Genomic DNA, 13,159 nt, shown 5'->3' on the forward strand with positions numbered 1-13,159 from the left:
ACTAATTACTGTAGAAATGTCACTGGTAACCCAAAAAGTGTCAAAAATGTCAGTCAAGGCTCCGATCTGTCCGCCGCAATGTCGCAGTACCGCAAAACAAATCGCAGATTGCCGCCATTACGCGTTAAAAAAAAAAAACAACAAAAATGACAAAAATCTTTCCCTTTGTTAGTAAACGCAATAACTTTTGCGCAAACCAATCAAAATACGCTTTTTGCGATTTTTTTTACCAAACATATGTAGCATAAAACAAATTGGCCGAAAATGTAAAAAAATTTTGATTTTTACATTTTTTTGGGGAATTTCATATAACAAAATTTGAAAAATATTGTTATTTTTGCAAAATTGATGCTCTTTTTTTGTTCATAGCGCATGATCAAAAAATCGCACAGGTGATCAAATACCACCAAAAGAAAGCTCTGTTTGTGGGAAAAAAAGGACGCCAAATTTGTTTAGGTACAGCATCGCACGACCGCGCAATTGTCCGTTAAAATCACGCAGTGCCGAATCGCAGAATAGGCCCTGGTCAGGAAGGGGGTAAAATCTTCCGGGGCTTAAGTGGTTCAGGAGAATCAAAAAATGTTGGGAGACTATAATAGTACATGGGATAGAACCTCTGCTGTTTTTGAGTTAGCACACTTTATTAGCAAAAAGCAGACTGACACAGATGTGTATGATAAAACACACTGCTTTGTCAAATGATCATTATAAAATTCCATTGACCACCAGCTGTCTTTGTTCTTCCACGTATCTTCCTTTGAGCATGACATGGTGTCAGAGCCTGGTCACACTCATTGCGCAGTGCATGTATTTACCTTTGGGCAGGATCCCAGTTAAGCCACCACCAATACCACATACTGTAAGTGTATGCAGTATTTATTAGAGCCAGAATAATTACAAGAGCAGATCTTCATGCGGTTGCTACAAACTAGCTGCTGACAAGGTCTGTGCTTGCAATCACACTGGAAAAAAATAACATTAAAATGTCCAGTTCACTTCTAGTCTATTAACATTGTTATAATGCTAGCCCTATTAAAGGGGGCACTCCTGGACCCCTGAAATGCATTTGGTACTTTTCAAATTGCCTCCCTGACTTTTGCTTTCAATTGTGTTTTATTGAGAAAATAAAGATCTTACAAGCATGGTAGACAGGTACAATATGGCAAAGTCACAATTGAATAGGCAGGGTCAAAGATCCAAGACTGCTCTGTAAAATTAATAATGTGAAAAACTACACAATGCAAGCAATGAAAGAACATCATAAGCTGCACTGTGTCAGGGTACCAGGAAACCAGACCACACGAAGATGCAAGTAAATAAAGCAGTTTATTAGAGCAACAACAATAAACGCACAGCAAGAGTGAGGAGTGAAATCAGGAACAGCGGGGGTCAAGTCCAGAGCGGGTAGTCATCAAAGCCGGGATCGAGTCTAGAAGCAAGCAGTCATCCAAGCCGGGGCTGAGTCCAGAGGTGGGTTGTCTGCCAATGCCGGGTTGTCTGCCGATGCAAAATCGAGAGCCAGGAAAGTCGTCAGCCAAGCCAGTCCATGCACAGAGGAACACAGAGAACAGAAGACTGCTAGCAGTGATGCACCTTGGATAACAAACACAAGGGTAAAGGACTGCAAGCCAACAGGTGATATAGTCAGGTGTGCAACATCATTACTGAGCGATGCCCAGGCAGCAGGCAAATGATGATGCAAACAGAGTTTATAAAAGACAGCAATCTGCACGTGTCCAAGATGGCTGATAACAGGAAGGCAAGGTAAGACCTTGACCCACTGCAAGCATGACTACGCCTACATGACAAAGAAGAAAAACGGGCAAACACCATTTTGTATCAACATGTGGTTAAGAGCAGGTATATGGGGCAGCCAACCCTCGGTCCCATATCTTGTTGTTAAAATGAAAAGGAAGTGCAGAGCAACAGTCCAATCTGAAATCCAAATATAATGTATAGAGAGTCCACACAAAATCATATGATGAACCACAAAGCTCAGGCAGCAGCAGGAGAGATCCACGTGTGAGAAAAGGAATCCAGAAGCACACGATATGCATAATAATCCCTCCACCAATAAGATGCTTGCTCGCTCACCTTAATCAAGGGACTCCTGATCTAACAGAGAGTCAGTAGCATGTGTCCCCTTTGGGGTAATTTAAAACCAGTCTAGTCAGCAGCCATCTCCCAAGGATCCACAAAGGCATGTGTACTAAAGAAAGATTTAAGTGCTCTCAGTTTCAAAGTAATCCAGGCTTCATTAAGACACATAAATAACTACTCACATTTAAAAAGTTCATAAACAGCTTTAGGGCATCAAGCAAAGTAATGTTCATCTCTCAGGAATGGCAGCGGGTTACGTCCTCCGAGTGTAGCTCCTCCCCCTGTACGCGTTACATCCAATCGGACTTCATCAGCGGGGTGGAGCTACAGAGTCACCCGTCCTGTCTTATGGGGCAAATTGCCATGACAATAATCAATGCCGTGCATACACAGCTGAAATACGGAGTGATCCCAGCACAAATATAAAAAATTAAATAAACAAATAAACAGAGGTTATTTATCAGAAATAAAACAATTAAAATCAAAATCGACATTTAAATCTTCAGGAGTCATTACTTTGGTTTCAAAAAACAAAAAAGATTCTCTATGGCTAAGGTGACGAACAAAATTCCCCCCTCCAATGTCTATTAACCCTCTAAATTCCCCAAAATCTCAAGCCCCCAGGATCCCTACCATTGTAATTTATAATGTCTTGAGACACTATGAGATCTTTATCTCTTTTTATATTGTTAACATGTTTGCCAATGCGAACACTTAGCGGTCTCGACGTTCTCCCAACGTATTGGAGACCACAATCACACTCCAATGTGTAGACAGCTCCACGTGTACTACATGTAATTATATTTTTAATCTCATATTTTTTATTAGTAGAGTAGGACGAGAAATCCTTCCTTTTTTTATTATTGCATTCAGTTGCATGATGTGGTTCATCATATGATATTGTGAGAACTCTCTATACATTACATGTGGATTTCAGATTGAACTGTTGTTGCGCTGCTCTTCCTTTTAATTTTGACTGCATTTGAGGTTTTGTGAATACCTTTAAGTGTTCAGCTGGCAATCAATTTTCTTATCATTATTTATGTGTCTGCGCTGACTGTTTATTTTTTACTTTGTATTCCATATCTTGTTGCGCTTGGCTGGACACCCTCTATGTACATAGATATGTTTCTTATGAGGCAATAAAGAATTGACTTCATGACACCAGGCATGAAGCGCAGGAGGGAGTGCTGCATCCAACGACAGGCAATAAGCTTCCTAGCAATAAAAAGCACTTCCTGTAAAAAAAAATGTATCCCAAACGTATCATCTTCTGGGTTGGGGAAGAAATCTAACAGACACAGCTTTGTGATTGAAATATATATGATCTCAATAAAAGATCAAATACAGCGCTTGCTTGGAACTCTAAAACTAAATATGTAATACCAATATATATCAAAGCATCGGATTGCCACAAAACATCAGCTTAAAATCTACTAAATGGTAATTGCGAATCAGTGCAAGGTGTGCAAATCAGTGCAAATTAACACAGCATAAATATATATATAAATACAAATTTCATTCAATATGTAGAGAGTAAAAACATCTGATAAAAATATGATAAAAAGTCTCTCTATAAATATATAAATAGCAAAATGTCCACAGCTGTGCTTTCAATTGATGAATTATATATATATATATATAACCAAAAGGTTATCCCGAATGTTAAAGTGGCTTCTGTGCTTCAAATTAATATGGATGAAATATATATATGATTATAGAAAAATATATATGGTTATAGAAAAAAAGTCCATTATATATAAAGTGACTGCTGTGCTCAAAATTAATAAAAAAACAAATTATTAGGATGACTTTGGTGCTCCAAAATGATAGGGGTAAAAATGTCCTTAATGGCAGATATATCCTCAATTCAAAGGTGTAAAAAGTCTATCCATGATACAAATTCCTTTATAAATGAGTGAATTAAATCACTTACCAGATGAAGTGGGTTCTGTATGCCGTATGGCACCAGAACCTTTCAGGCTTATAAAGCCCACTGGTCTTGAAGGATGTTTCCCTTCTGTGTATTCCTCCGGATTCCTAGGATGCCTCTCTGCTCCGGGGTACTCGATTCCAAACACCATATATAGGAGAAAGGGTAAAACTCCAAATGGTATAGTACGTTTTTAAATAGGGTCTTTATTTTTCCATAAGGTGAATAAAATCAAAAATACAGCATCACTGGTGGTCTAGCGGTGCGAGTTGCTCGTCTTCCTCGCGGAGCAAACAGTAAAGCAACTCACTTCCAGCTTGCGTTCCACCACCATCGTTTTAAATTCCTGGGCGCGTGGAATATACTTTGTATATCATTTTTCAGACACAGCTTTGTGTCGACTGTCAAAAGTGAGCCCATCTCAACATGATAAAATTGAACAACTTGAGACCAGTTATCGTGTAAAGCCCGACAATTCAACAGCATATGGAAAAAGACCCCTCAGGGTCAAAACATCTGGGACATGTAGGGGAATGAGAAGGGCGATATCTGGCAATGTGTGCTGCGGTCAGGTATGCTCTATGTAGAATGTAAATCTGTGTAAGGTGATCTGAGAGCTTAGGAGACTTGCAAGCATCCAGTATGTCGTCCCAGTCTCCATCCTCCATGTCCCCGACATCCCACACCCATCTGTATTAAAGCTGATAGGCCAACCTAGTGGCCGAAAGAGTGAGAAGATCATTATAAAATACTGAAATCAGTTTCTAAAGCTGGATACACACTACCCAACTTATGTGGTTAGATTTCCTTCAGATTTACCTTTTCTATGTAGTGCAAGGGCCTGCCAGATTGCATACAAATTGAAAGTGTTTAGGTTTGACCTCATACTATATGGTTTTGGTAAATCTAAAGGAAAAAGTCTTCAGAAAATCTTATAGTGTGTATAGCCCTTTAGAAACTGTTCCCAGTATTGTATTCAGGGTGGGGAGGGCCAGGAACTGGGAATGGGGGGCTCAGGAAATTGGGTGCGTAGGGCATGCCATCGTTGTAAATAGTGAGAGCATTTGATTGGTAAGGGAGAAGTCATCCTTAAGCTCTTGAAAGGATTTAAGCCCAGCTCCAGTGAAAACCTGATATAAATCTAGGACGCTACCCTAAAGGTTAAGAGTTCAGGTAAACTAGTATTACACAAAAGAGGCGTGTGAGCACGGAAGGTAGGCGCCCTGATCATGCATACTGTGAGATCCCAGATTTTCAGATGGTGGTAGGCCATGCTCCCGCGTACCCCACAGTAGAACCTGAAATGGGTGGGTGGCAAAGTGGGCGGTCGGATGGCAAACCAAGGCCAGGTACCCCACTGTTTGTCCTGTTTATCTAGATAAAACAGGTGAGACAGCTGGAAGCTATATAACCTAGGTTAAAATTGGGTTGGGTAGGGCTGCCCCTCCCCCCCCCCCATAAGTCGGAAGAATAACAGCCATATAGACTGAGTAACCACCTTAACTTTTTATTGGAATTAATTTGTATCTGGACTTGTATCTCCAGTTCAGAAAAGCCACTGATGGGATTAAAGCCTTTGGGTAAATTTTTTCACATATTTAAGGAAAGGAACCTTTACATTCATTATATTTTAAAGGGATACTTTCTTTCTCATTTGTATTTGTCTAGTGGTATTTTAGAGTACAATTCCAAAAGCTTCACAAAAAAAAAACTGTCTATTTGTGAAAGAGACTAGGAGGATGTATGTATTGTAAATGTATTAGATTGTACGCTCCTTGAGGGCAGGGATTGATGTGAATGTGTAATGTATATGTAAAGCGCTGCATAAATTGACAGCGCTATATAAGTACCTGAAATAAATAAATATTAGGCCCCTTTCACACAGGTATTCCGGCAGTCTGTTTTTAACCTGTGATAAGCAGACTGAAATGTATGCTTATGGGTTGCTGGATGCTTTTTTGCATTCACACCCAGGTTTGTCAGACCATCAAACATAACAGGTTTGTGTCTAGGTCTGCTTTTATTGACCTGACTACATTTGGGCAGATATACATCTGCTTAAATACAGCTGCCCATAGGAATAACACTGGTCCATTTTTCCAAGGTGCAGTCCAAGCTCTTCTACAGAAGCACAAAGAAATAGTCCATGTTTAGGACCAAAAATGGTCCTTCAAAAAAAAGGTTATCAGCCACGGAAATGTAGAGCAGCAGATGACAAACACATGGTGACTTCCATTTGGAATTAGTAGATGTAAAGTAACACAATCAGCTCAGACCTGGAAGAAACCAGTGGGACCCTGGTACACCCATTTATAGTCTGGAAAAGTCTGTTTAGAAGTGGCTATTTATGGAAGATTTGCAGCTAAAATGTAATACCTCTGACACCGAAAGAAGCCCAAGTGACTTGCCTATGCACGATAACACAAAAACTGGTGTGCAGAAAACTGCCGTTTTCATCAAATACAAAAGGATAAAGATGGCAGTTATCTGTCTAAAACTAGCAAACATGGAAAGCTGAAAAAGAATGGACTCAAATCAGTGGTTAATCCAAGTAGTAGAGGGTAGCAGGGAACTTCCAGGACTTGCATAAAGTAACAAATTAGCAACTTTATTGCATGACTGATATATCAGTGAGGGGCTGCCCACCTTTGTAATTTGTTAATATACTCCTTGCTAGTCATGCAAGTGTCCTGCTATCCCCAAATCAAGTATTGTCATCAACATTTCATGACAGTAGTAAAAAGTTATAGTACCAAATATTACCACCAGATGTCAGCACACTTCAAAATCCATTACTAATGTAGGATGTGTGCTAAAAAAGATGCACAGCGTTGCATTGTGAAAAAATGATGCGAAAAAAAAAAGGCTATGTACCCAGTTTAACATTTGTATATTGTTGGTACCCAAAATCCCAAATTTTATTGTCATATTAGTTATACTGGAGGCTCACATGAAGGCCTCATGCACACTGGGCGTTTTACCAGCTGCTGTTTTTGGCTTCAGGCATTTTTTTCTGCAGCCAGTAAACTCCCCAGCTTGTTATCCTATGTGTCCATGCACACATAGGCTGTTATCAGCAGTTTTGGCAGGGGCTTTTTCTTGCTGGAAAAAACCCCCAGAACTAGTGGGTTTTAACCACTTGCCGATGTAGGGGTACGTCACTAGCCTGTGAGGCTCTGGGGAGCGAGCGCGCACCTCCGGATGCGCGCTCCCGCTCGGTCACGGACTCCCCTGCGCGTGTGCCGGCGGACCCGATGTCCGCCGGGCACTCGCGATCGTCCGTTACACTGGGAGAAAGGCAGGCGGCTAATGTAAACAAAGCCGCCTGTCATTCTCCCCTGTGTAAGAATGGCGCATGATCAAAAAAATCCCACAGGTGATCAAATACGACCAAAAGAAAGCTCTGTTTGTGGGGAAAAAGGACGTCAAATTCGTTTAGGTACAGCGTCGCACGACCGCGCAATTGTCCGTTAAAGTCACGCAGTGCCGAATCGCAAAATAGGCCCTGGTCAGGAAGGGGGTAAAATCTTCCGGGGCTTAAGTGGTTAAGAGGCGTTTTTCAACTGTAAAAACGCTCTAACTCTGATAAAAGCTGAAAAACGCAGTTACTCTGCATTTATCAGCATTTTTGATCTATAAGCTTTTATGGGAGTAAATCTTTGCTAAAAAAAAGGCTAAAAAATGCTACTACAAAAACGCTGTAAAACTCACGCTTTAGCTACAGCTAACACGCTACTGGCTTTTTTAAAATGTCCAGTGTGAATGAGGCCTAAGGGTTAAGAACACAGCGTGTTTTTTGTTCATTAGAACACTCATAATTAATTTTCCTGGGTAATTAGTGAAGTGACCTGCTTTCTTATTTGTCGAACTCCCCTAAAGATTTTTCATCTAACCCAAGGAGGCAAACCTTTGAAACAAATACAAAAGTATATTTGGGTTATCATATAATGAGAGCCAAATTTATGCAATATATAAATTGTAATAATTAACATTTTTCTATTTAGAAGGTTGTATTGGGTGGAAAATACAGTTTTATTTATCTATACAATGCTATGAATAAATGAGTGAATAAAAAAAATACATATGCCTTGCCAGAAACTGAATATTGTTTCCAATGGTATTTTAATACTTCGTTTTAATAGCATTACCTGTAGGAGAGCCATCCACAGAATGATCAAGCTGTATGTAACCTGAGAACGGCTACTGACCCTTCTTTCATTCTACTGGCTGAACTCTGTGTAAGCCACCACATACTCTGTATGAACTACTGTAGTTGTATTCTCTCTTGCTACCCCACTCTTTTTTTTGTAACAATCAGCCTTGAGCCTTTGCACCTACTGGTCATTACTGAGCACTGCAGCTAAAGCAATGCTGTAGTCCACACCTGCACTAATTAGGGGTGCTTAAATATACTGCTTGACATTCAGTCTGTATCTGATCAATGGGATTTGTTTGATTTCTGTCTGGCTTCACTAATCACAAACACTCATCTGATTTGAAATATATTAAATAATAATTCCAGGCAGGGCTACATTATACATAGGTATATTTGGTCCAGCTGGGACCAATGTAACTATGAATATACCATGCCTAGCTGATGCCATTGGAAACTGGAAATCACTGAAACAGACACTGCTATTTTAGTGATCTCCACTTGCTTCTCAGTCCTCCTCCAAGTGACTGCACTCCTGCTCACTGAAAACAGAAGGTTGGCAGCTTGGCAGGGGCACCATTTAGGGAATGATTATCATGCATCAATGCATCCAGAGCATTCTCTGATTGAAGAAGATGGAGGAGTGGGTGGCAACATCCCGCTCTCCACCTCGGTGAGAGAACTCTTTGTATTCATTCAGAAAATGCATAGCTTTCTCTGAATGGTGCCCATGCTGAGGCCTCCTGTGTTCACAATGTAACAGGGCAGATGCTCAGCACAGGACCCGGAAGCAAGTGAGGATCTCTGGAGCAGCAGTGTTTACTTCAGTGATTTCCAGCTTCCAAGGTATATACATAGTTAGTTTGATCCAAACTGGACCAATAATTAGGAAGGTATGCATAGTCAAATTGGTCCAAGCTGAACCAATGTAACTATGTATGATCAGGACTGCTTTTAGAAATTACGGGGCCTAGTACAACCTACCTGGCAGGGCCCCTCTAAAAAGATATCAAAACAATATTTTCGCTAAAAATACACAAAAATCATTATTAGCAGACACAAACATAACTTGGTTTCTCCTCCTTTTCTATCATTGGGACATAAATACATGTCTATATTTATCTTTTGGTAAGCTGCCTCACAATTGGTTAAGGATATTCACACTTGAGGTGGTGGAATATATTTAATTTGATCACTATAATTCATTTTTTGTACGGTATCACGCTATGGAGTATTTTTTCTTTTTTGTTTAATAAATGGCAATATATATTGAGGATCTGACGCATGAACTCCAGACAATCTCCTTGGCATGTGAATGTACCCCAGCATATGAATCTCGCAGATTTTCATTGCCCGTTTGGTAAGCGCATTTCCTAAGAGACCGTGGAGGCTGTTCAAGATTCTCGATAACATTTAACACCATTCACATATTCAAGTTCACATTTTGGGACATTTAATTGTTGGACATTGATTTGTTTGTTTTTCATCACTCAGCGAAACTTATTCTACTATTACAAACATAACTTACAAACTTATGGGGAACAGGAGGGTACAGTACGGGGGGAGGGGGCAGGAGGCCACAGTACAGGGGAGAAGGAGGGCACAGTACAGGGGGGGAAGGAGGGCACAATACAGGGGGCAAAATAGGAGAAGGACAGGAAAGTACAGTACGGGGGGTGCGCAGGAGGGCACAGTATGGGGGGGGGCGGAGGGTACAGTGGTTAGGAGGGTACAGTACAGGGGCGAGTGGGAGGGCACAGTACAGTGGTTAGGAGGGTACAGTACAGGGGGGAGCAGGAGGGCACAGCACAGTGATTAGAAGGGTACAGTTAAGGGGGGAGCAGGAGGGCACAGTACAGTGGGCAGGAGGGTACAGTATAGGGGCAGTAATATATTATATGGCCTCCTCAAGCAAAGCGGTGCAGGGAAGCAGCTCTTACTGATCCTACCTATTCTGGCAGGTTGTCACTGGGCTAAATCTACAACTGGAATGACATCTCCCTCCCTCCAGAGTTTTTGGCTCTCTTCTGGTGCTTTTCAGGTGTTAAAGAAGAACCCAGCGGTGAAGCATCTTACTAGTGCTGCTTGTGTGGGTGGGATGTGTACTGCACTGATCACATGGAATGAATAGGAGAGGGTCAGCAGGGATTGGTGCAGTACACATCCCACCCACACAAGCAGCAGTAGTAAGATGCTCCATCTCGGGGTTCTTCTTTAAGCCCTTAAAAAATAGGGAGGAAGGGGATGAGAACCATGGAGTAAGGAAGAAGGGGGGGAGAAAGTGGGGGTGGGTTTGTGATGAGGGATAGGTAGAGAAGAACTGGAGTGAAACTGGGGGATCCTGGTCTGTATAGGGATAAAAAAAAGGGGAAAGATTTGTGCTGCATGAGGGAACAGGGGGAGAGGCATATAGACGGAGTTCAAGGGGACTGGAGAGAGAGAGAGAGAGATGGTCAGGGATGGGCATAGGAAATACTGTCAGCTGGTATGGAATAGCCACATTATAGAAAAATCAAATGGGCTAGCTGGTACAGTGGGGGAGAAGGAGTGATCTTTATTGACTAGTAGAGACAGCGTTGGGGGGTGGGATTCGAGCGTTTTGCAGTTTCTGTAGATCCTGGGACGCACACCTCCATGAAGGTTAAGTGTCTGCAGAGGAGAAGACAGGGAAGAGGCTGTAAATCTGCAGAGCTGCTAGATGTCAGCAAATCGGCTAGGTGAAGTGAGCAAGGGGTAACAACGATCTGGAGAGAGACAGTGTGACAGCCAGAGATGGATGGATCTGTGTGAGGATGAAGGGGAGCAGGACAGGATAGTGGCTGAGGCAGGAGGAAGATGCAAGGGAGGGAGAGAGCACCGAAGACTGTTGAGACAGATAACAGAACGGACCTGTAGAAAAAGAGCCAAACAAAGAGAGGGGAACTGTTGGTAGAACACTGTAGGGCGGAAACTTCAAGGGCCCTCCATGCACCTAGGACTCCTGGGCAGTTTGCAGAAGTGCCTGTGCATTAAGAAAGCCCTAGGAAGGGGCCAGTAAATTAAATACTTACCAGTCCCTTCCCCCGCTCTCAGTGTCCTGACAGATCCCTCTGGTTTCGGGGAGAGGAAAGCAGGCAGCACTGCCCAGGGGGGGTAGGTGGCCTGGCCCAGGCACACATGGCAAGATCATATGTCTCGCATTCTCCCGACAAGAGGGAGAGACACAAAGGGCATTGCCTCTGTAACTGCCACTGTGCACCGATCCCTCTCCCTGTCCGGGCCTCTATGTGTGCTCGGGCCCCCTACAGGAGGACCGGTGGTCTCCCTCTATCAATGGCCCTGTGTATAATTGAGCCATGCCTGGATTTACTCTTTAAATTCTGTTTTGTATCTGTTCTGGTCATCTGCCATGACGCTTAGCCAATGGGGTTGATTTACTAAAACTGGAGTGTGCAAAATCTGGTGCCGATCTACATAGAATTCAGCTTCCAGGATTTTGTCAAAGCTTAACTGAATAAGCTGAAGTTAGAAGCCAATTGGTTTCTATGCACAACTGCACTAGTTTTGAACTCTCCAGTTTTAAAAAAGCAACCCCAATGGATCCACCAAACTTCATAACACCTTTCCTGGGTTTCTCTATTTTGTACTTTAATAAAAGGCAGAGCTAGCAGAAAAAAAGGGCCTGTGACTGGCAGGTATAAACTTGGCTATGTATGAACACACGAGTTCCTGCCTCTAGAACAGGCAGAAAGGAGAAATGTTTCCAACAGGGTCAAAGAAAATGATAAAGACAAAATCTTTCCTAAAGAAGGGAAAGGTTAGAAACTTTTTATGTGTCATTATTGGACAAACCGATCTTCAGTTTTTGTTTTATCACCACTATAGGAAAAGGAGAAACCTTCTTAACAGGGAGACAAATAGCAGTAAAAGCCTGAGAGATAAGCTCTTTTTAATACTATCTGAAACAAAATAAAAGTCAGCATTCCACTTTAAGCTTTATGCGGGAAATCATTACTGACCCATGTATTATGTCCATTACAATTCAAATTAATTTACCAAACACAATATCATAATAATAATAAAAAAACATAAAACAATGCTTCAGATACAATCACAGCAATACCTTACATATATGTATCTTGTGTTACAAAATAAATGATCTGTGCAAGCAAATTTTATTAAATCTGCATCAAAACATCACACAAACCTGTATAATCTGAGAATAATTGGTTACGTAGGACCTTGTGGAGATTCAGACAAATTTCCACACAACAGGCACAAAAATGCACTCAAAACTAAAGCTAAGTTAACGAGAAGTCAGTAAATCAATATGCTATTTGAGAAATTGAAACATAAAAAGGAAGAGAAGGTGAAATTCAGGTTTTAAATACATTGCATTGTTATCTCCAAGCAGTTATCCAACACAGTGGGCAAAGTACATAAACAAGAATCCCAAACATACATAAAAAAATATAAATTACACCTTTAGTTCCCGTTCACACTAAGGCGACCTGTGAGGCGACCTGGTCGCCTCACAGGTCGCCTTCCATAGGGAAGCTGCGGACCCGTTCTAATAGGAGCGACACAAGTCGCTCCGACTTAGAAAAAGGGTCCGGAGCTTCTTTGGGGCGACCCGGAGGCGACCGCCATAGACTTCAATGTTATGAAGTCCGTGGTGGCCGCTCCGAGGTCGCGGCGCGCTGCTCGCACCGCGACCTCAGAGGTCGCCCCCCCAAGTCGGATCGCGGCAATGTGAACGGGGCCTTTAGATCTAGAATAACAACTGCACTGAGTTGGCCTAGTATTTATTGCATTTATTGGTTGAACTGGATGGACTTGTGTCTTTTTTCAACCAGACTAACTATGTAACTATGTAATATTAATCATGATGAGGGACATTGGCTGACCATCATCACTGGCTGATGAATGTAAAAAATGCAACATAAGGACACCAAAGGGGAAGCCCACCAAAACAAAACTTTTTTCCGGCTTGT

Source organism: Pelophylax lessonae (assembly GCF_965119305.1).
Source record: "Pelophylax lessonae genome assembly, chromosome: 13".
In the NCBI taxonomy this organism is placed as follows: domain Eukaryota; kingdom Metazoa; phylum Chordata; class Amphibia; order Anura; family Ranidae; genus Pelophylax; species Pelophylax lessonae.